The sequence below is a fragment of the Poecilia latipinna genome, unplaced genomic scaffold, assembly GCF_001443285.1.
Source record: "Poecilia latipinna isolate Pla-1442-1.1 unplaced genomic scaffold, P_latipinna-1.0 Scaffold761, whole genome shotgun sequence".
NCBI lineage: Eukaryota > Metazoa > Chordata > Actinopteri > Cyprinodontiformes > Poeciliidae > Poecilia > Poecilia latipinna.
Genome location: NW_015113377.1, coordinates 133,016 through 156,032, shown reverse-complemented (window position 1 = coordinate 156,032; position 23,017 = coordinate 133,016). Strand labels below are relative to the sequence as shown.

At 38.4% G+C, this 23,017-nt stretch overlaps 1 protein-coding gene and 1 long non-coding RNA gene across 4 annotated transcripts in view; one reads left to right on the top strand and one right to left on the bottom strand.

Annotated features, from left to right (window-relative positions):
• Positions 1–23,017, bottom strand: part of LOC106955697 (transcription factor COE1-like) — a 100,149-nt gene that overhangs the window by 47,177 nt on the left and 29,955 nt on the right. The window lies entirely within an intron of this gene.
• On the top strand, positions 1,992–21,805 carry LOC106955698 (uncharacterized). The gene is made up of 3 exons (XR_001426638.1): positions 1,992–2,319; positions 12,452–12,454; positions 21,793–21,805. It is a non-coding gene; the product is annotated as an uncharacterized LOC106955698 (long non-coding RNA).

The following is a 23,017-nucleotide window of genomic DNA, read 5'->3' as shown; positions in this document are numbered from 1 at the left end:
TGAACATCAATTCCTGTTTGCTTGGCATCAAGGCTGTAAAATGTAGCCTGGATATAGCTATATTTGATTCTTGTTAATTAAAGGCTGGATTTATATATATACTTATTGAGCTTCTTTTTGTACAGTTATGATACAGTAAGTTATAATGTTCCGATGTGAGAAATGATAAGAAAAAGAGAAAAGAAGATGCTATAAAAGCATCCAATTGATTACCACTACTGGGTAAATTTCTATGCAGGTGCAGCACATTATCGGCGTTCATTTAGACATCAGGGCCATTTAAAGTGATGACATTTTATTCAGGCACTACATCTTGGTGCCATAAAATATTTACACCCACTACCCAGCAGTCAGTGTAAATGTTCAGTTCTCTTCCTTATGTGAATGTTTTCACCTTCACAATTTTTTTTTTACTTTTAATCAAAGGTTCGAGTGGAACATTTTCAATCTTATGCAATGGTGGAACAAAAAAGTGAAAGCAGACCCAATTAAAAAGACAGCAACATTTTCTGCAAGTATTCTCTTTAGCTCAGTACTGAGAGCAGCTGATGGAAAATCTGTGCTTTCACTGAAGGAGGATGCGATCTTTAAGGTTAATTTGTGGTCTGAATGTGAACAGGTGAGGAAGAAAGGAGTGAGCCAGAAAGAAGATAAGCGGAGGTGAGGGAGAAGTTCGAGGCAGGTTGGAGCATTTAACTCCTGCAACGTTTGTCAAACAAATTAAACGCTGTCGAGGTTCCTCACCTGCATGCGCAACACACACATAAACTGCCCGTGTGGTGCGCATATGGCTCACGCAGCCCAAATAAGGAAAGACGAATACATTACCATAGCTAATGCGAGAAGCACTCCATTTAATATGCTAATTCACTGAAATATTACTGAGCGCCGTCTGTTGTGAATGAATAAATTTGAATTGCAATTAGAATAATCCTTTATAATTAATGAAAACTGTCAATTTTGGTTCAGAAGTAATTTGATTAACGGGTTGATGGGCCACCAATTAAGCAGACGATGAGGAGGGGCGGAGAGAAGGAGGAGGAGAAGAAAGATGACAAGCTCTTCACATAATCAGCTCTTTTTTCAAGTGTAATGGGAGATTAAGTCAGAAATGATGTAATGCTCCTTTAAAAAAGTGTGATAATGAAAACAAATTTCTCTTACCTTGGATGAAGCAGCATGGTGGCAGAAACATAAAGAGAGAGAAAAAATAATAATTAGAAAGCAGTCTCGACAAACCTAAAGCAACAAGATCCTGCATTCGAAACTTTCTTATTTCGTCTGGTAACAACCATGACCTTTAGTGTAGAAGGGAAATTATGGTAATAATCTTTTAAAATAAAAAATACACGGTGTGGCGTGAACAGAGCTCCATCGAGTCAATATTGTGCAGAGCAACCTTTTGCAGCAGTTACAACTGCAAATCATTTTTCTCCCAGGTATAAACATCTAGAGAGTGACAATTTTTGCCTCTTTCTTGTAAAACAGCTCAAACTCCGTCTGAGTGGATGGTGAGAATTAGAGATCATCACTTTTCAAGGATTCCTGCAGATTCTCAGTAGATTTTAGGTTTCACTGGTCCATTATGACGCTTTCTGAACCGCTCCATTGCAGCCTCAGCTGCATATCTTGCTGGAAGGTAAACCTTCATCCCAGTCTCAAGAGTTTTTACAGATTTTCTTCCAGGATTAGCCTTTATTTGGCTGCAGTCATCTTCCCACTCTCATAAAGTTTTTCAACACAAATACCAGTTTACATTTAAGTCAAAACAGTTACATTTTGATCTCATCTGACCAGATTACCTTTTTTCTCATGTTTGCTTAATTTCTTTCGTGGAAAGAATGGAACTTCTTACTTTCTTAAAATAACTAAATGCTGTTTTCTAACCGACAGATAGCCATGTGTTGGTGCCATAATCTAAATTTTCAGATGATGGATTAAGGTTAAGGAATATATTTAAGAATCAGGTGACCTTTAGAGGTAATTGATTGAACAGGTTTTACTAAGGGAGATCAGAAAAGTCTTTGCAACGGCACACCACACTTGATTTTTTTCTGGAAAAATGGAAGTATGTGGTTGCAATGAGAGAAAATGTGTAAGTTTTGCAGGGCTTTGTACATTGAACCATCCTCTTTCTTCTTAGTTTTAAAATGCTTTTAGCCGGTTGTTTTGTCAGCACAGTAATTGCGTTGTTGGCTTTCTAATTCACAGGCACCTCCTACCACTAATTAACCACATCCATGTTGCTGTTATTAGCTAATTACAAGACTGGACACATGCCCGGCTAATTAAGGCTATTAGGTTTGTATGTGCGTGTGTGTGCGTGTGTGTGTGTGCGTGAGTTAGCGTAAAGGAGGATCTATATTAAGGGGCATGAATGTTTTAACAACAGAATTTAACTGCATTGCAACAAACCCCCACCACCCTGCAAACAGAATGAAAAACGCCGCTGCTCCCTCAATTCCCAAATCAATAGCCAAGGTCATTATGTGCAGCTGAATCATATGTTTCACTAAAGTTGCTGCGTGTTAATAATATTTCAACAGAGTTGCAGGGAAAAAAAGCTTCTAATTTAGCTCGTTTAGTCAACACTGTCATCCATCATTGTGGGAACACAAAAGACCCCTCTGACTCTCTGATGTTTCTCTCTTTGGCTTTTCTCTCCAACACCAACGCGTTTTCCTCAGCTCATTTTCTCTCCTCCTCTCCTCATTCATTATCACTCTCCTTCCTTTTCCTCCCCCAATCCTCCCTTCAGTTCTTCCTCTTACATTTTTCCTTTCATTAGAGGAGCATGGGCTCTTTTTCCTCATTTGGACTATCTAATCCTCTCTTTAGACATCTGAATATTCATACGATTGTTTTGTTTTGAATATTCAAGAACCAATTAACATGCTGCATATGAATAATTAATGCCTATTATTTTCCTCCCTTATACATTTTTAATAATTAAAACCTATAAATCTGAAAACAAAGCGTCTCTTTTTCACTTTCAGCGTGCTTTGTGTGTGTCACACGTGCTGAAAGACTTTTTTAACAACAGCTCAGGAACTCTTCCTTTCATCTGCCACCAAGCCAAGGTGTGTGCCAGTGTGTGAGCGTGTTTATATCACGTTCATGAATAAATGAACTTGTTAAAAGAGATGAAGGGGAAGAAGTAGACAGGTTCTGCTGTCCTGCTCAAAACTGCCTTATCAGGTACAATGCTTAGCATGCAGGAACACACACGTCAACACAAGCCTCTGATTCAGTCAGCTGCATCGAGGTAAACCACACAGGAATGTGAGTATTTAAAGGTATTATACACTGCTGTTTTTTTTCTTTGCAAACTAATGCATTCTAAAATAAAACAACCGACTGCAGGATTAAAATATACACACAGTTTATAAGAAGAGCACCAGTGGAAATTGTAATTTAATCGGTTTGATGACATCCCTGATCAGCTGCTGTTGATAAACACTAATATGGACCAAAACCGTTAAGTTGAACATAGTCATGGGCCACAAAAGTAAATATATAACTATATAATACATATATATATTTCTACTTTAAATTCAAAACATGTTTGCTCTGACATTTTTCATAACTACATGATTATCAATAAGCCACACACAACATTGTTTTAATCTTTTGAGGATGCAGCAGCTTTTTCTCAATGGTACGAAAACAATAAAACGTGTGTTATTTGCCCATGATGTGATCCATTAAAGGTGATATTATGATGGTAATTTTATCCTTTTCTCTGTCTGTCTGATTCCACTCTTTAACTCAGTGGAACTCAATAAATTTAATCCAAAATGATAGTAAAGATTTGAAAAAAACAAGGGAATGAGGAAGTTTTAATGTGATATTAAATTATATTTCCTTTCTCAGGAGAGGGACGTATCAAATGTTCAGTTAACTTACAAATAAAGACAGAAAACCTTGAAGCAAATCAGAATAGTGAACATAAAACTGGACAACTGTTTTTAAGAGCCAAACAGGGTTTCACAAACTCTCTGCCTTTGAGTTTGCTCCAAAATTAATCATAGTCCATGATTGACTAAAAACAACAACACAGATATGAAAAGAGGGAGAGAAAATGTTTTTGGAATTGTTTTGTGCACTGGTGTGATCAAAGAAAGAAAGTGGAAAGGCTTGAGAGATTTTTAGTTGCACATGTGGTTAAACTTTGTCTGTATGCAAAAATGAGAGAAAAAACAGGCAAACAAAACAAAACACAAAGGGATACAGATAAAAAGCATATTTGATGTCACTAGAAGGATGTGGATTCTTGTTTTTGTAAGACAATTTTTTTTATCTTGATTAAATAAAATATAGAATACAGTGAATTATAAACAAACAGAAAAAAAATGACCATGGTAGGTTTTATAGGTGGTAATATATCTTGAGGGAGTTAGATTGATTTTACAGAAAATTCAGCTTTAAAGTTGCTTTAAAGTAGAAAACGCCAAAGGAAGACAGTAAGACAGGATAAAAAGAGGTGGGGATAAAATGCAAGAGCAATAAGAGAGAGAGATACATCCTTGTCCTCCTTTAGTCTTATAAATACAGCTGCCTTTATGACAAGCATCATTCCTTTTAATCAGTGTCTCTGCTGTGATCAAAGAAATACCACCTCCACTGAAGAGACAGCAAGAGATGCTGTAAAACGGGAGACTCCTCACTGTGTTAATGTGTGTGTGTGTCGAGCAGCGACAGCAACACCGCCTAATGCCTGAACAACAGCAAAGCCATCGTGTCTACATGCTGTCACATAAGCGAGGGCTTGCAGTACAGTCAGACTTACTTACTCCTCCTCTCCTCATGCTTCCTTCTTCTCTTCCCACCAACATCCACAGACACTTGCACACACAGCGCTGACAACTGTCAAACTCTCACCTCCCGACTCCTGTGCAGGTAATTAACCAGACAAAACAACTCGCAACACCTCAAGGATCAAGAACACAGAAGAAGGAATACAAGGAAGACACACACGACAAAAACACCAAAAAAACAGAGGCGAGAATAAAAAACGAGACTGACAAGAAAACAAGCTCGTGCTCCTAAACGAGGAGCTTCAGTCAGGAGTAAAGAGGGCTGAATAATGATGAAAATAGAAGCAAGCCTCCACTCCTCCACTTATCCTGATTGTTTCACTTCCGTTTTTTATATTATCCTCATGTTGGCACTAAGAGACAAGATGTTTTATAAAATGTCTACAAATGATTTGTACACTAAGCGCGCTTAATTGAATCTTCCACTGACTGTGCTGAACAAGTTGGCCTCAGCTTTGCTCGTAGTGGCAATTTGTGCACAATCACAGAGAGATTTAAGTTCCATTAGGACAGAAATCAGGACTGAGTTCAAACACTAACATCCTTCTGACTGGATCCGACTTCTTTTCTGCTGCATTTTCTCCTCTCCATCCTCATTCAAATGGCATTTTTACCGTTTTACCCTTTATGTGAGGCGTAGTTATAAAACCAACTTGTGACAATTTGTTCCAATAAAATTAATTTTGTCCATTTGTAATAAAGTGTTGAGGTTTTCTTTGTAATTAGGCACTCTATTAACTCTCTTCAGATATAACTGATCTGATCTGAAGAGATCAGTTACATCTGTCTCCGTCTCCAGTGACGGAGACGGAAGCGAACTGAAGAGAAATACAGTAGTAACAAAGGAAACCTCAAAACTATATGTGGCAAACTTATACCTGCATTTTACTGTTGTATAAAAATTGCACTTGCAAGTTCAGTAAGTTTTATTAGATTTTTAAAAATATTGCTAAATTAGTTATACATTGATTGCATATAACATTAAGCAAACTTTCATAGATTGTGAATTTGGGTTCCTTTCTTTCTAAATCAGCTTGAATTTCTTCATTCTGAGCAGCAGAAGCTCATCTAGTGGACTGAACTACATGAATCAGATTTTGCCCCCGTTTGGAGTGGTGAGTCATGATCCAGCCTTCGGTTTCTTCCTTGGACCTGTTTTGGCACCGCAGGAAGGGGACATCCATGTCTATGGACGGATCATACTGAAAAATGTTTGATGAAAAAATGATGGACAAACTTGAAAAAAATCACAGGGAGCCAGAGCAGAGCAAAAAACATAAGCCAATGAAAAAGCAAGCAGGGAACACAGGGAAGAACTGGAGAAAATATGGGCTGATGAGCTAACTGGCTGCAAGGAGAGCAGAAGACAGACTGAGAAAAAATGAGAGAAAATGGCACCGAGGCGAGGGAGAGTGCACAAGAGACTAGGAAATGAGTCTAACTGAAAGTATAACAAGAGAAACATAATTAAACCAGGGAAATAAGGAATAACTAGAGAAGAGAAATACAAATAACTAGAAACACCAAGAAGGACTGAAATAATGTAAAAGAAAAGACTGATCTAATCAAAGAAAGACACTAAAGAATAAAGAATAATCAAACCTCAAAAACAATTCAAAACAACCCAGGACACAGATGGACAATTTGACCCAATTGCTAACTTGCTGAGATCCATAAGTTCCCCCAATTTTTCAAGCTAAATTTTTAGGACAGAATGTTCAGGTTCTGGTTGATGCGTCCGTCCCACTGACCAGCTGCCAGTAATGATCCGTCTGATGGGCTGTAAAAAATCCGCTTAAACAGATTTCTGCTTCTTTTTAAAAAAAACTGACAAAAAAATAAAAACAATAAGGCTTGATCAAACATTTTGATACATGAAAGCTGGAGTAATAAATAAGAAGCAATAAAATATATTTTATTGCTGAAAACACTTTTTGCAATAACAGCGAAGGTTTTCACAGTGTCCTATCTATTAGCTGAAACAGTAAATAATTTAAAATCTTCTCTTACACTGATGTATGTTGTTACAGTGTCGCGTACTGTAAAACCATACAGTGGATGTATGAGGTTTCTGTTCTGAATCTAACTTGTGCCAGTACAACTTCCTGTTGTGCCAAGTCTTTCAATTTTAAGAACGGCAGAGTGTAAACCTCTAATTAGCTTCCACTCAGACAAACCAAGACTGTACAGGCAGCGTGAATACACTTTCTTCTCTTCCTCTCTGTTTAATCTCCCTGTTGTTTCCTATTTGTTCAACTCATTATGTGATCAAAGCCATTAACTTGTTTATGGAGCAACTCTTTCATGTTGCAATAAAACACACTGAAACAACTCACAGACACTCATAAGGTGGGGAATATGAATCTAGAAGTCCTAAAGATCAGGATAAAATGTATGTTTCTCTGTGTGTTTTACAGTTTTAACCTGATAAAACTAAAAAAAAAAAAAATTGATGAGGAGGACAGGGGAGGGGGTGTTTGAGTCTTTGAGCCCTTCCTGCACACTCACACACACTCCTGTACACGCAGATTCACATATGGAAATACATACACAGAGGCGGTAACTGTTAAATAATTCAGCATACACAAACACACACTGGAGGCAAGGTGAGGGTGGAAGCAAAGCAAAGCTAACAGGCATGCCGAGCGGGCCGCAGTGTCAACAACCAATCAGGATGGAGCACGGTGGCCAGAGATCGAGACGCGACCCGCGGTGACCCCCAGACTCTAATGATTTATAAACAGCACCAGGAAGTGTGTGCGTTTATGTGCGAATGTGGGTCCCACAAAGCCTGCAGCTATTTAAATGTGGAGATGAATTCTTATTTATTCGCACAGAAAAAGAGTGAATGTGAGGGCCCCAAGGGTAAGGTTCAAAACAATACTGGGAGAGAAAGAAAGAGAAACAGATGAATACAGATACACAAGAGAAAGTGGAAAAACAGAGAAAAGGGAATACGAAGGAATAAGGACGAGCTAGAGGAAGGGAAAGGAAAGGAAGTTTAAAGGGGAAAAACTGCACTCAGATCACGTAGGGTAAGGAGGTTAGAGGGGTGTAAACGACCCTCTTTTACGATCCTAAGGGGTGTGCACACACACACGCACACATCACACATATTCCTTCTCCCTACCCCCAACTCTGTGTGTGTGTGTTCTCATGCAATTTTAAATAGTCAGAATGTGTGAGTATAAAGAGTGGAGGGGCTGGGAGGCAGTGAATTATATATCACTATTGATTTGCACACACATACACACACACGCACACGCATCTTTACAAGCACACACACACACACACACGCTTTATTAGATTAGAGCTCAAACCCAAGAAACAGATAACAGCCTTTCTTTCTGATGCTGAAGGAAAGACTGTGTGCTTAAAGTACAGCCATCAAGGTAGAGCTACTTTTCACCAAAAGTTCAAATTTTCTTACACAAATACCAACAAATTACTTCAAGAAGGAGATTTTAGCATCTACTGAAGTCTGACGACCCTTCAACTGATGGAGGAAACAGTATTTAAGAACATTTGTGTAAAATGTGTACCATAAGGATGAAAACATGACAATTTCTTTACGTTTTCAGAATTTTGCAGTGATTTATTTAATAGTTTTCTTAATATGTGCAACTTTAAATATGAATCAGTATTCCAGCAGAAAATCTCAAATAAGGTCTATTAGCTAATGATATAGTTCTGCCCGAATGACGAAAGCCATTGAGGTTAAAAATATACAAAATGTATAGTTGAGATACAAAAGGAAAAATGAATTGGATCCTGGAATATACAAAAATCATTGTTTTCTATTGTGGCTTGCTGGTTATCATTACACTACATCTGTTCTGCGCTGAACACCGTCTCCTCACCCGCAGTTTGTCTTTTTCTTCTTTGCAATTTGTTCAACACAAACAGCTCTGCACCATGAAAATGCAAATTCTACTTGTTGTGGATGTAATTTACACAAGAAATAAATAAAAAAGGCGTTTTCCCTAAATGCATGCACAATAACTCATTAATGCAGCTAAACTCTGTCAACACATAGAGAGTATTTGCTGAGAGTCATTTCAGGAGCAGATCTGACTCGGTGTCCAGTTCCAGAAATATAAGGACAAATCAGGCTGGAAAACATTTAGCACCACAAATTGTTTTAGAAACTTTCCAGTCAGTGTATTATCTTGCTTGTCATTGTGCCTGGAGGGGTTACCCTGGAAAAACACACCTCTCTGAAATAATAATAAAAAAAGATCAATCAAAGCATTGATGCTGGGTCTTGGTTTGGTCTTTGCAATGTTTTTTTAAGTGCATTAAGTATATTATATTCACTTTATGCAACTTATCTGTGGGTTTTAAACAGGCACAAATCTTGGGTAGAGTTTGAGGAAATGTGATGATGGCAGTTCATCAGTGGTATAGAGCTGCACATAATGTCATATTGACTGTCAAGGTTTAAAAACAGAAGCGCTGACGTAATGTGATGTACGAAGTGAACGGCGGCATTCTGACTCAGCTAATACTGTTTCTGTTTTCTCTGAGGTCTTAACCGCTGATTATTGTTTTTCTTTGTTTCTGAAAGATTAAACACACTTAAAGAGAAAATAAAGGAAGTTACAAAAAGGAAGTTACAAGTTTATCCTAATTTATAAATTCCCTGTATGATTAACAAGCTACCACTGCGTGAAGCTGTATTACACCTCAACCTCGGTCTGATTTATGAACACGTTTTTTTTCGTTTGTGTGTTTAATTTTGATGCAGTCAACAACAAAGCTGGAAGAAAACCTGACTTTTGTAGTATTTGATGAGGACAGATCAAGAAAACACTGCCTGGCTCTGATCTTTAGCCAAATTATTGCATTTTGAATTAAAATGTCTGAAATATATTTTATTTTGGATTTCATTGACCTGAGGGATTAGAAACAAGGTGCATATTGACACAAAAAGAAAGTTAAATAGTGTTAAAATGAGATTTCGACTTCATAAGCTCTAAATCAAACATGTGGAAAAGACTGCAGCTCCACCCAGGAATAGTGATGATGACACATCAGGCTCCTCCCTCCACTTCCCCTGGCTCCTAAACCCCCAACTATCCAGCATTTTAATGCATCTATAGTCATGCTAATGGTCCCCTGAATTCAAAATAATTTCTCCTTTGTGTTGCTCTGCCGCTAAGCGCAGATAGAGGAGTGGTATCTCTCTTTTCCCCCTGCATACTGACAGAATATGATTCTGACAGAGTCCTGTCAGTCTCGCAGTGTGTCTTTCTATCACACTCATTCTGGGTGTCAGATGAAAGGAGGAAAGCAGTTCAGAGTGCTGACAGGGCATGTGGAAAGAAGAGAAAAGAGGAGGAAGAGAGGACGAGAAGGAGAAGAGAAGGACACACATTTTACATTATGAGTGGTTCCAACCTTTCTATTCATGCTGGTTGACCCCTCCATCAGCAGGTAATCGAGAGGAGAACGTCCTTTACTATAAAGGCTGGATGTTAAGTCACGCTCCGAGCAGAAAGGGGAGCACCTGATGTCACCACTGATGTCAGCCCGACTCAGGGAGAGATTGGGAAGGTGGCGGAGGTGAAAGCAAGGCTAGTGGCCGGGTTGAGGGGTGTATATATTGGACGGATATTACACAGAGGAGGCAGTCATAGAAGGGGCAATCCACGTATGTGTGTGTGAAAGTGTTAGTGAGCGGTGGGACGGGAGGGGGACAATATTGCTCTGCCAGTGCAGGTTATTGTAGAGAAAACATAAAACATAATCATCCATTAAAATGCAGCTTCACACTCTCCATCACGTCCACGATGGGGCTGCCGCTATAAACGTCGTGTGACTGTGAGCACACATTCACACGTGCGCTACACAACTATGATAAATCCAGCTTTAAAAAGCCAGAAGAGAGAGCAGGAAGGAGAGGCTTCTGTGGGGTTTGTGGCAGGTCACTTTATTTCCACCAGGATTTGTGAGTTCGGGCAACAAACTTAAAAGGGCTTCAGACTGCTCAGATTGTCATTTTTCTCAACAAATTTCTATTTTCTGATTAAATTAAACATGTCATGAACGATATATATTTACTTTACATGATTAAACAGTGGACCTTAACTCTTATGGTGACTATACCCACGTTTGAAATATTCAACTTTCTTTCATTTCCATTTACTTCTTAATTACACAAACATGACTGAGGAGAATGGATGCAGCTTAAAGCTGGTTCAGTTAAGTTCATATAAATGGTTCCTGTGACGAGAATTTAACTTTTCTTGTTGTACAAAACAGCAAAAAGAGACAAATAATAAGAAAGAAGATACAACATTGAGAAACATGGAGTCAAACAAGAACAGAATCTGGACTGCATTATTGTATGCCTGATATAGATTCCTTCAAGTAGAATGTGATTTGTTAAACACATTCACATTGCTTGTGAAAACAGTGAACATGATTCCTTCTTGCATCGTTTTGAGAACTCAGTATAGAGATTCATCTCGCCAACGAACAGATGGATTATACACTCACACAAAAGTCAAAACATCTGGGTTTCAAACTCAATTTACTGTTAGCCACATAGGCTAAATAGGTCTATTAATAAGAAACACAATGACAAAGTTACATAAGACAATTCATACATTAGCAACCACCAGTTGCTGGAAAATACAAAATACAGTAGAATAAGTTTCGATGTATTTAAAACAAGAAAACAGTGTATGAAACATTTATGTTGTTGCATCTTTCCATTATTTTCTTGTCTTTGAGTCATCAGAGCTACAGCTAACTCCTGAAAGCCTGGTGGATAAAATAGTTCATAACTTGCTGGCCTTGAAAAACATCATGGATTTGCATCATCTTCTTTAAGTGTCAGATGAAAACTGAAGCAAACTGCTCTTTGTTTCTGCAGACGTGAGTGATGAGCTCTCCCCGCTTGTAAAGACTCTAACCATCATTATCAGTTCTGAATGGCAATGCACTGAGGCCAAGTCTATATTTCATACTCATAACCACAATGGTGTCACAAAAACACACAAAACCGCGCAAAGACTCGTCTCCCCCAATACACTTATGCACACACACAACGCTCTCTGACACAGCGTTGCGCCATAAATCTCCACTTATTGAGGGTAAGTGAGCTTCAGACGGTTCTGTGTATAACTAGGCCCAGCCCGGTGGATCAGAATGGCTGGCAGCGAGCTTACATGTTTGTCATCTAAAAACTATTCACCCTCCACTTAGCCAAGAAAACAACACAAACAATAGACAGCCCGTTAACAATGTACCATTATCTGGAGCATGATGGGAGGAGGGGTGAGCACCAAGAAACATGGAGCGAGAAAAAGAGCGACGGCAAGCGGCAAGAAGGAAAGAATAAAGGCGGGGAGATGAGAGGGAAGATTGCAGAGAGACCAAACTGTTATTTAAACCAGGCGGCCACAAAAACATCACAATAAATAACTCGGCTGTTTAGTCTCCACCTCAGACACTGAAAGGGGGGAGATGGAGTAGAAACACGCGGGACAACGGAAGGAGGGAGGTGTGTACGGGCAGAATTAAAAGGATTTGGGAGGGATGGAGTGGTGGATGAGGAGCGGGAGGATAGAAAAAGGGATAAAAACACATTAAAGGATCACTGTGTGTTGTCAGACTCAAAGGAATAGCCAGTATCTGCTCTCCTCTTGACTAATGAAAGGAGCAGTCAAGCACCGAGAGGCGGCCTGGAAACGCACATGCACACACTCACAAACAAATTCAGCTCACTTCACATGACTGAGAGGATTTTGTGTAGCTTTTGAGCATTTCACTGACAAAGCCCCACCTTTCCTACATGTTAACATCCTACTTAATCGCACAGAAGCCTTTTCCTCATCCTCAGAGGAAGAAACAGCATGCAAACACCACCTTTTACAGCTCAGAGTGCTATCTCACTAGCCAAAGCAGTTGATGAGAGGAAAATAGTGCTAATGCAGCAAGGAAGCTGTTCTTTCCCAATTAAGCTAATAAAACACATGCTCCCCTCCTTTCTCTAAATGCCTAATAAGCCATAAACACAGCTGAACATTCATAATTCGGCCTAGTCCATAAAAAAAACAAGAGGGTGAGGTGCTGGGAAGAGGGCGCAGCAGCAGCCTCAGTGAGTTGTGGAGAGGAGGCACTTTCTCGACTAACAGAAATATTTAGTACATCTTGTGAAGGAGCAGAAGGTGGTGGATAAGAGGAGAAAGATGTTAAGATGAAGATGAGGAGGGTTCAGAGCTGTCCTACAAAAAAAAGAACATGCAGCATTTTTTCCCCTCCTTTTTCAACTTTCCCCCTCTGTGGAGGAGAGGCTGCGCATGCCGAATCCCTCCACATACATCGCCGTGCAAGGAACCACTTTTGTCACATTACAACAGCAAACTTCAAAGAGTTTTATTGGGATTTTATGTGATGGAACAACACAAAGTAGTCCTTGATTATGAAGTGGAAAGAAAAAAGATAAATGGTTTTAAAATTGAATCCCCCCTGTGTGCAATTTAACCTCAGTATAAATCCAGCTGTTCTTTGAAGACCTCATAGGGTTGTTAGAGAACATTAGTGAACAAACAGCATCATGCAGACCAAAGAACACAGCTGTATATAAAACATCAGTCCCTGGATGTGGAAAGCTGGTTGAGCCATGCTGCAATTGTAACTGCAGTAAAAAATGGTTAACAAAGTCCTAGCTCAAGAGGCTGGGTTAAAATGTTTGGCACTCCTTTCACATTTTAATTGGCAAATCCGTTTTTTTATTTCCTACCATTTTCACAATGATGCAATTCTTTGTGTTGGTCTTTCACAGGGTCAGCATTCTTTACAAAATAAAGGCCCATTTTTACCCAATCTATTAAATAAGTTTTTTTTAGAGCTGAAAACCCTGCGTGACCCCTCAAAAGCAGAATTATAAATAACTACTACATGTTTTACGATTAAATTAACTACAATTGTTCCACTGTTTGAAAATTAGATTTTAGAACAAAGAAAAACATGAAAGCATTACAATAAGAGAATGGATGCCTAACGACGACTTTAACAGCAACAGCAAAAGATCTTTGTACCATGTGTTGTGAACATTTTGTGCAAAAATATCCCTTTTAAATAATCTTTACCTTTAAAAACATGGTAAACTCTGCATTATTTTAGGCCAAAGTTGGCCTAAAATTTGGGCCAAAAAAGTCAAGTTCCAGAACTACATGTTGCAACTGTCACATGAAATCACAACAAAAGATGTTGATCTATTTTGATCGTTGCAACGTCACAAAAGGGGAACAGAGGCAAAAAAAGAGGAGAGACTTTCTTCTCCAGGTGGGAAAAAACATCCACAGTGAAAAGATGAGTCAGGTTGCGAAAAAGAGGAAGACGAATGAAATTTGATGGAGCGAGTTGAATGTATGTTCTAGGAACAAGGAAGATGAAAGCGTCTTCACTTCCGTACGTTTTCGTGTGAGTTTTGCAGCTTCTTGGATCGGTTCACAGGTTTCTCTCTGGGCTGGCTCTGATTTTCTCCTCCTGGGCAAGAGCAGTCGTAAACACAGCGTGGGATTTCTGTCAAGCACTTCTTAAAAAACACACTCACAGTTTTATTGACTAAATACTGGAGCACTGCTCTGGTGGGAGACAGAAAATTGGACTCGATGAAGAGTACCAAGGAACAGATTCAATGCATCTATTATCACCTTTAGTTGAATGAATAAACAGCATTGTTGAGGTTAAATGCTTTTCACATTTTTCATCTCTGACTAACGTGTCCGTCTGGTTTTGATAAAGAAAACACAAAGCACTTCATGAATAACCAAAGACTCTCTTCGCCTTCCTATTAACATAAATCAAGATATAGGATAGGCAACACACAGCCAGCTGTGAGCAAAAGAAACATAAAGTATCAGTAGTTTAGTGTAGCAGAGTTAGTAATTTGTTCTTTAAGGAGAAAGGCCTTTTCCTGTGTGTGCTCACTTCTATTGCTGACATAAATGCAAAGAAGATACAGGACATTTTTTACATCAAGCACATTAAAAGCTGAATTTTCATGTCATATTCAGTACCTTCCATGATTATTGACACCTACAAAAGCCTTAAAACTGTTGTTAAGAAGTCATTTATCAGCAGTTCTCTACCAGTGAGCCTTGGGGGAATTATAGCCTTGTTTGTCACAGATCCAGTTATAAACTGTAGGTATCATCAAGTTTAGGTGTAGCTATTTTTGTAGCCTTCTTCTGTCTTTTGAAGAATAACTCAAATCCACCTTACTTGAATTGCATGTTTTCTTCTCTTCATCATTTTGAAGAATAACAGAACTGATTTTCTGATCCCAGAAAAACAGAAATTCTGGAATTACTGAATTATCCTCCTGCAATAAAAGATTATGTTCAGGCTTTGTTCAAAAAGTATTTGATGAAACTGCATTAAATGTCCAGCCATATCATGCTACTAAATCATCATAGAGAAAGCATAACTTTGCAATGTATTTCACTGTTGGCTAATTGATGGTTAAATAATTTAAATAATCAGCTATCAACTGCAGATCCACATTTTTTTAGGAATCAAATTGTGATTGAAACAGCATCTATTTTATTCCTGTCTTCCTTTAATAGGCGTTTCTTGCTCCCTGTTAACAGTTAAATAACTGTAGAGCATTTAGGATTTATTAATCTAATGTATCCTAGAATGTATTACTGTACCCTTCAGGTGTATTACATAATAGAACAGAAATAAGTAGAGAACACCTAATTGATATAATTAATGCAAAATAGTACAGCAAAGGTAGAAATGTTTAATAATTTAGATGCCTAACAGTGCACATCTCATGCATGGATAGCAAGAAAACTGATGTAAAGGAAACTTTATGAATCATCTTTGCACCACTGTAATGTTAGGCTTTGTTTAAAATCTTTATAATTTAATATGCGATACCTGTGGGTTGAAATAACAGTTTCATTGTGTAAAGACTGTATGTTATTTTATAAATGTATAAAATTATTCTCATTTAAAACAGAAATGCATCAGTTGGTCCTGCTGCAGTTAAAATAACATATTGATTATTAAAAGCATTCAACTGTAATCTATAACATTTATGTGTTGATTTTGATATTGTTATGGATTGATACAATACATTACTTGGGCAAAATTAGTGATATAAACCATTTAAATCAAATGCTTCACATGAGTCTTTTGCAGTAATATTTTTGCAGTTCTGCTCTTCATAGTGTGACATAAGCATGTCAAGCTTATATCAGGTTAATCATCAGTCAGGTTCTCTGCTCCAGTCGAACCTCCAGTTGGCTCCTTAGACACGCTTGGTGTCGCTTCCAAACTCCTAAAACAGGAGTATTGGGTGGCATCAAAACAGTTTTTACAAAATGAATGACCATGTTTATGATGTCAGTTTGTCTTTCTTGGAAGTGAGGTTGAGCAACAAGCAAGCGAAGGACAATGGTTTGCCACTCAATTACTACCGTAATTATTTTTATTATTGAGAGCACCTGAAAATAAGATGCAACCACTAACTTCAGACACAGAAATATTTGTTTTACTTTGAATGAAATAAGTACTTATAACACAAACATGTGGCACAAATGCTGTTTCTGAACAGCGCCTGTGAAACAGTAATACCGTAACCTATATTGGCAAAAAAGTAAGTGGTTGTTATCTCTATCTTTCTCCTGTACATTAAAAGTCGACTTAAGAGTCAAAATTTAACAGCCTCACACACAATTCCTCCGTCTGTCTTTTGTTGTCGCTCTCAATGTCGGTCTCGTTCACCTTTGTGCTTCTGCTTTCCACTGCAGTCTGTTGAAACCCACATGGCAGTGTTCAAAACGTGTAAAAAAAAGTAGCAGAGAGGCGTCTGGAAATTACGGTATTTAAAATCTTGGTATATCTTAGTATCAGGGCCATAATATGCTGAATGTTGTTTACTAGGTCTTCGTTTGAAAAGGTATGGACTGACAGATGGATTTCTGTAATTTGAGAAACAGAACACTGGACGTGAAGTGAGTGAAGGACTATGTTAGACAATCATGCTTTTTGTGATTCTGTAATTAAATTCAGAATGAGAATGTCTAAAAAAGATTTTTGTTTACTTCCAGAGTATCATGAATTATTCAAATTAACTTATGCTGCATCGAAGTTGATTTTGTAACGCTGCTTTTTAATCCCTGTTTGCATTAGTGCACCATGACTTCTCTGTGAGCATATTAAAATGTTTATTCAATCGCAGACACATTTCAGAGTCGTCTGTTATGCTGAAGACGGAGTGTAAAAATAAATTAATCTAACAACAGCATTCTTGGGACAATGAGTTTCTTTAAATGTAGGTGCACATTAGCGTCTCCCAAGTATACGGCACTTTTTATGGTATTCTTGTACAACACACATTCTCACACACATACACAAGGGAGGAATGAAGTGTGTGTGTTTGTCTTTCCTGCTATTGTCAGACGGAGATTGATACCGCCTCTTTTTACTGACAGACGATTGTCGAAGCTTCCCGAACTAATTATAAAAAGCAACAACAATATCTCACACACCCTGTCTGCCCGCCTGTGTGTGAGTCCGTCTCTCTGTCGGCTCTGCAGTTGTCTGTAAAGTAAACCTTAAATAAAATCTCTAAGATGCCGATTCATATTTTACGTTGCATATATGTTCTCCAAAGTGACATTTTGTGCTAAATGAATAAGAATTTATATTGGAGAAAAACATATTTACTTAGAGATAACGAAGTAATAAAATTTCCTTCAAATCGAGAAGGAAGGAGTAAAGATCAGGAAAAAATGAGAGGGGGATGCAGTGGGAAAAGGCCAGACAGTGAACAGCTACACACACCAGTATGAACTCACCTCCTATTGTCTGAGTTTCTGGAAATAGGAAATGTCGCGCTGCATTTACACATACACAGACATAAAAGCTGTGAATGTTATAAATCAGCATGCTAAATGCTCGTTGTCGCGCTTTCAGGCACTGCAGCAGCTGTGTGTGTTTGTGTGAGATGAAAAAGTATTCATGGGCTGAATGTTTCTGAACAGGAAGTGGCAATGATCCACTTCCTGTTCGGATGGAAATCTCATCTGTTTCATGAGCTGCCCAGGGTGTTACCACTTGCAAACGCACACAAACAGGATCCCAAATATATGGAAGAACAAACACACACAGCAAAGACCACCACCCAATCTAATTCAGCATGTCCATTATTGTCACCTCTGCAGAGCCTCAAACTTTTTATCTTCAGGGAAGTTTGCTTTCTTTTCATAAATCACTGATAAATCATAAAACAGGTGGCATTCTTGTTCAGATAATCAAGCATAACTTAATTTGTACTTATTTATCTTTTTCAGCTGTCAAATCTTCAGTTAAACTCGTACATATTGATGTGCATCAGATTCTTTCAGTGTGACTTTTCCTTAAAATAATTTTGACTTCATAGAGGAGATGAGGCTGTAAATGCATCCAATGTATTTACTAGAACAAAGCAAAGGATCAAAATACCAAACCAGCTTTAAAAAAAAACTTCCTAGCCTGTAAATACAAAGCTAGTGGCCAAGTATGAGGATTTCAAAAAGTTGTTCTTTAAGTAATTTTTAAAATGAAAACTATTTGTAAAAGAAAAAGAAAAATGACTACAATAAATGACTGGAAACTATAAATTCATTAGGATCATGATATAATAGCAGAAAAGAAAAAACATAATCACACATTCAGTGCAGAAATCAATTTACTCTCACTTTACTCAACAATTATGATCAATGAAAGCTGATGTGACTTGCAAAAGTCACTGTAGAAGTCAGTTTTTAGGAGACTTCAGTCAAGCCGTAACTCCTGATTAGTTTGAAACTGTTGCTCTCATATATTTAAAACACAGCTGAACTGATAAAAAGATAAAATTATAACAAAAATGGAACAAACAGTTCATTACAACTGCTATTAAAACTAGTCTTGAGCTCTATGGATGGCATTATATAAGATTTCCCCCTTTTGTATGAGGAATTTAATATTTTTGGCAACTTTTAAAAGAAAAAAGAACAACCTGTGTTTACTACGACCACTACTCTGTTGCTCATGAGTACCAGACACAGCCAGCATACATTAAAGGGTGTGAAAAAAGCTGATGTCCTCATAAGTTCTTCTTTGGCGTAAAAATTATACCTTGTGATGATTAGCTTCACATTGGCACTAAGACTGAACTTAAAATTGCTTTGTGAAACAAAGGTTTCCTCCTTAAGGCTACATATTTTTACATGATTTGGCTTAAAATACACCGTCTTCCAGAGTAGAACTGCACTTGAAATAGCAAAGCAAACAGAAAAAGTCAGAGCAGCGTTTTATGAAGCCCTGGGAGAGAAACGGGCCATGCGATGGGAGGTGAAAAATGGCGCTGTTCCCCTTCCCAAATTAAATGCAGAAATACTTGAAATGATTTTTGGAACTTGCACAATGATGCATCCACCACAAACACAAAGTTACAAAAGTTCATAGTTGAAGCCATGATGACGAAATTTTCGGCTTACAAATCATCTCCGATTAGCACAGACGTCACTTTACATGGACATTTCACTTGAATTATTGCAAAGAAAGCTGCATACCGACACCTATATCAATCCTCTGTTATGACAAATTCTCAGTTTGAAGCTCGCCTGCTATCAGAGCCCTGATTCAAACTGCCACTTCCCTCCACCTCTGTACCATCTGACTCCTCCTCTCCTCCTGTTCAGATCATCTTTGTCAACTCTTTTCTGCAGGTATCCGCCACCTTTTTCTCGCTGTTATTCCTTCCCTGATGCTCTTCCTCCTGCACTCTTCTCATTAGTCAGTCATAAATCTCCAGAACTAACCCGGTAATTTAACCAATTAGCATCTCAGACATGAAGGTGGTGCCTAAATTATGACGGTACAGAATGGCGGCGCATGTAGCCTCGAATAGGCAAATTTACAACTTCTCGTTACATATTCAGGCAGCATAAATCAAGCGTTCCCAGCTGACAACCAGCCTTATGGGCAGGCATGGGTCGGGCTGGAAGGAGCAGTCTGAGGAGGCGAGTTAGTTAATCATCTGAAAATAAGACACATTACCCACATTCACATGGACACTCACACGCCGGTAGAGCAAACGTGTGTCCAAATACACACTTTATGCACTGCTGAAAAAAAAGAAAACTATTTGCTCCTCACAGATTTCTTTTTTTCTTTTGGTCACAGTTAAAAGTTTCAGGTTGTGAACTAGTTTTAACAGCAGCTGACTGGAAACAAAATACAGTTTTAAAATTGGTCAAAAATCTTATTTATTAAGGAAAACATACTCAAGTGTCTTGTTAACTTCAGTTTCACTAGATGCACTTCATCTGCGCAGTGAAGAAATCCCTTAAAAAGATCCTGTCTGATAACATGAAGTTGGCTAAAAATCTCAAAAAGTAACATCAAGAAATTGAACAACAAAGGAGAAACCAAACCACTGGCATCAACCTGTCTGGAAAGCGTTACATTTCTAGGGTTTTGGGACTCCCTCAGTCAGACCCTAAACAGGATGTTTATGCTTGAAACTCCTCCAGAGGGCAAAGAGTGTTGATTTAATACCTTAATCGATTAAATAATCAGTTAAAAGTTGATTTTGTTTTTACCCCTTTTCTTTTTCTGACCAAAATTTGCTTGATGAGCTGAAGCGTTAAAACACAAACAGAAACAGAAGAAACCTTTACTTCGTGTAACACTTCATGCATCTCAACTGAATGTTAACAAAATACACAAAACTATCCAGACAATTCCAAATGCCACCCATGATCTAAAACGACACGTGATAAAGTAAACCCAAATCTAAAAACAATGCCACGGTTGTTTAGTTTTGCCACCTCCTTCACCCCCCCGTCTCTTCCTCTAACTCCTCAAAACACACACTCGTGCCTAAATGAGTGTTTCCGTGTGTTGATGGGAGAAACAAAGCACCCAGACAGCCACCGCTGTGTCCATGTGTGTGTGGCTGCTTGTGTGTTATCTCAGCGCGTGGTTCCAGTGTCGGCAGCGACAAACGAGTGAGTGATAACTGTAGTAAAAGTGTAGTAAACAGCCTGAGTGATGGCGGCTGTCTGCGGGGCCAATTGAGCGTGTGACATCAGCCGCAGCACATCAGCGGAGAAGCACAACGGTAATGACAACATCACCACGCAGCACGCTCAGGCTATCTGTTACCACTTAACAGCCGCTCCGCACACAAAGAAAATGAGCATATTGTCAGAGATGGGCATAAATCTGGCTTTCAGCTGCAGTTACTACCTGCAATTTCTCCAAAATCGCTCACAAGTCATGAAGGAAAATCAGTCTGCTTCAACGTGGGGGGAAGGTGAGATGTGTCTCCAGTCTGAAGAATTTCAAGCACTTGGATTTGGGTGTAGTTAGGAAGGTGAAAGGTCATAAGCTGCAATCCCCAGAGGGAGACAACAAAAACTGCTGTGCCTACAGGGAGAGACGCATATGAAATGCTAAAACACACACACACACGCGCACACACACACACACACACACACACACACACACACACACACACACACACACACACACACACACACACACACACGTTTGCGTGGCTATTTTTGTGGGGACTTTCCATTGACTTCCATTCATTTCTACAGCCTAAAACTTACCTTTGCCCTTTTCCTAACCCTCACCTACCTAACCCTAACTCTATCCAAAACTCAATTCATACCTTAAATCTGACCTCTGACCCAAAAACAGGGTTTCCCCTTGTGGGGCCCAGGTCCCGGTCCCCACAAGGAGCAATTGGTCCCCACAACGTAGTATATGTCAGGCAAATCGTCCCCACAAGGTATTGCAAACAAACGCACACACACACAAACACACACATGCAGATAAACAGTCTCAATAAACCACAAATCATTATAACATGGAGTCTGATAATGAGGTGGTCACCTTCCAAACACCAGTCCTCTCATGTCTCCCAGTCTCACCTCCCAGCCTCCCACTAGACTCGCTGACTGTGGAGGTCTCGTAATTAGACACAGGATCAGACACAAATACCTGAGATGGAGACTCATCTATCAATCTGGATGCAGAACGCAACTCAGATTAATATAGTTTAAATTTCTGGTTCTACAAATCTCATTAAGGTTCAAACACAGAGCAGCACTGTCTAGCTGTTTGCTTTTTACAGCATCAAAACAATGTTTCTGCAATATGCTCATATCGATAATATACTTCTGGTTGGATTTGTTCAATAAATGAAACATTTAAATGTTTGACAATCTTTGTAATTTATTTTTTTAATATTGCAAAAGAAAAGCAAACGTCTTGACATAATCTGGTTAAAATCAATTGCGCTAAAAGAGTCTATTAACCTTAATCAGATCATTTTCAACTTAATCTCCCCAGACCAGATATCATCCAGTTAGATTTGCAAAACTCTGATCTTTTTCTGATAAAAAAAAAAAAACAAACCTCTTCAGTGTGTAATCTGTCACTGAGTAAAGAAGACTCAAACTTGTCTACTTCTATCGTCAATGAAGGGTTGGAATTAAAGCTTATTTTGAAAGGAAACTAAATTTTCCATGACATTAAGATACGTTAGCAGTTTATATTGCAAAAGAGCAAAACTTTCAGTAGATGACATCAAGGCTGAAGGAAATTACAGCAAAGTTGCTATGAAACATGTAAATTTTTTAACATTTGCCATTCTTTTAGAAATATTAGATTTAAGGTAGGAGTTTACGACCTCAAGAAAATACACATGGAAACTGATGTTTTGTCCATTAAAACCCTGCTAGCTTCTGACATAAGATGCTAATGACAGTTGAAAATACCAGTTCTGTAATAAGTCTGTTTATATTCAAATACCAGGCACCAATTTTGACAGCAACCACTCTCTCATAATGTGAGGGTTATTTGTCTTATGATATAAAAGAAATTGCAGTCTTCTTACATCAGTAAGGTTAGAATAGAAATTGTTTCAATGATTTTCTTGTGTCTTATATTAAAGAATCAGTGAAGGAAAAGAAATCTGTGCCAAAGGTTTTTATTGGTGCATCTCTAGTCTAAAAATAAATATTTGAAAAGAATAAGAAATGTGTGTGGATACAGCTGATTTAAAAGCTAGTCTGAAAACTTCCTGAAGAGGTGCTTACAGCCAATAAACAGATCAGTAATAATAATAATTACTTATTCTATCTCTTTTATGTTCATCTAAGTTACTAATGAAGAAACTTGAGAAGAAA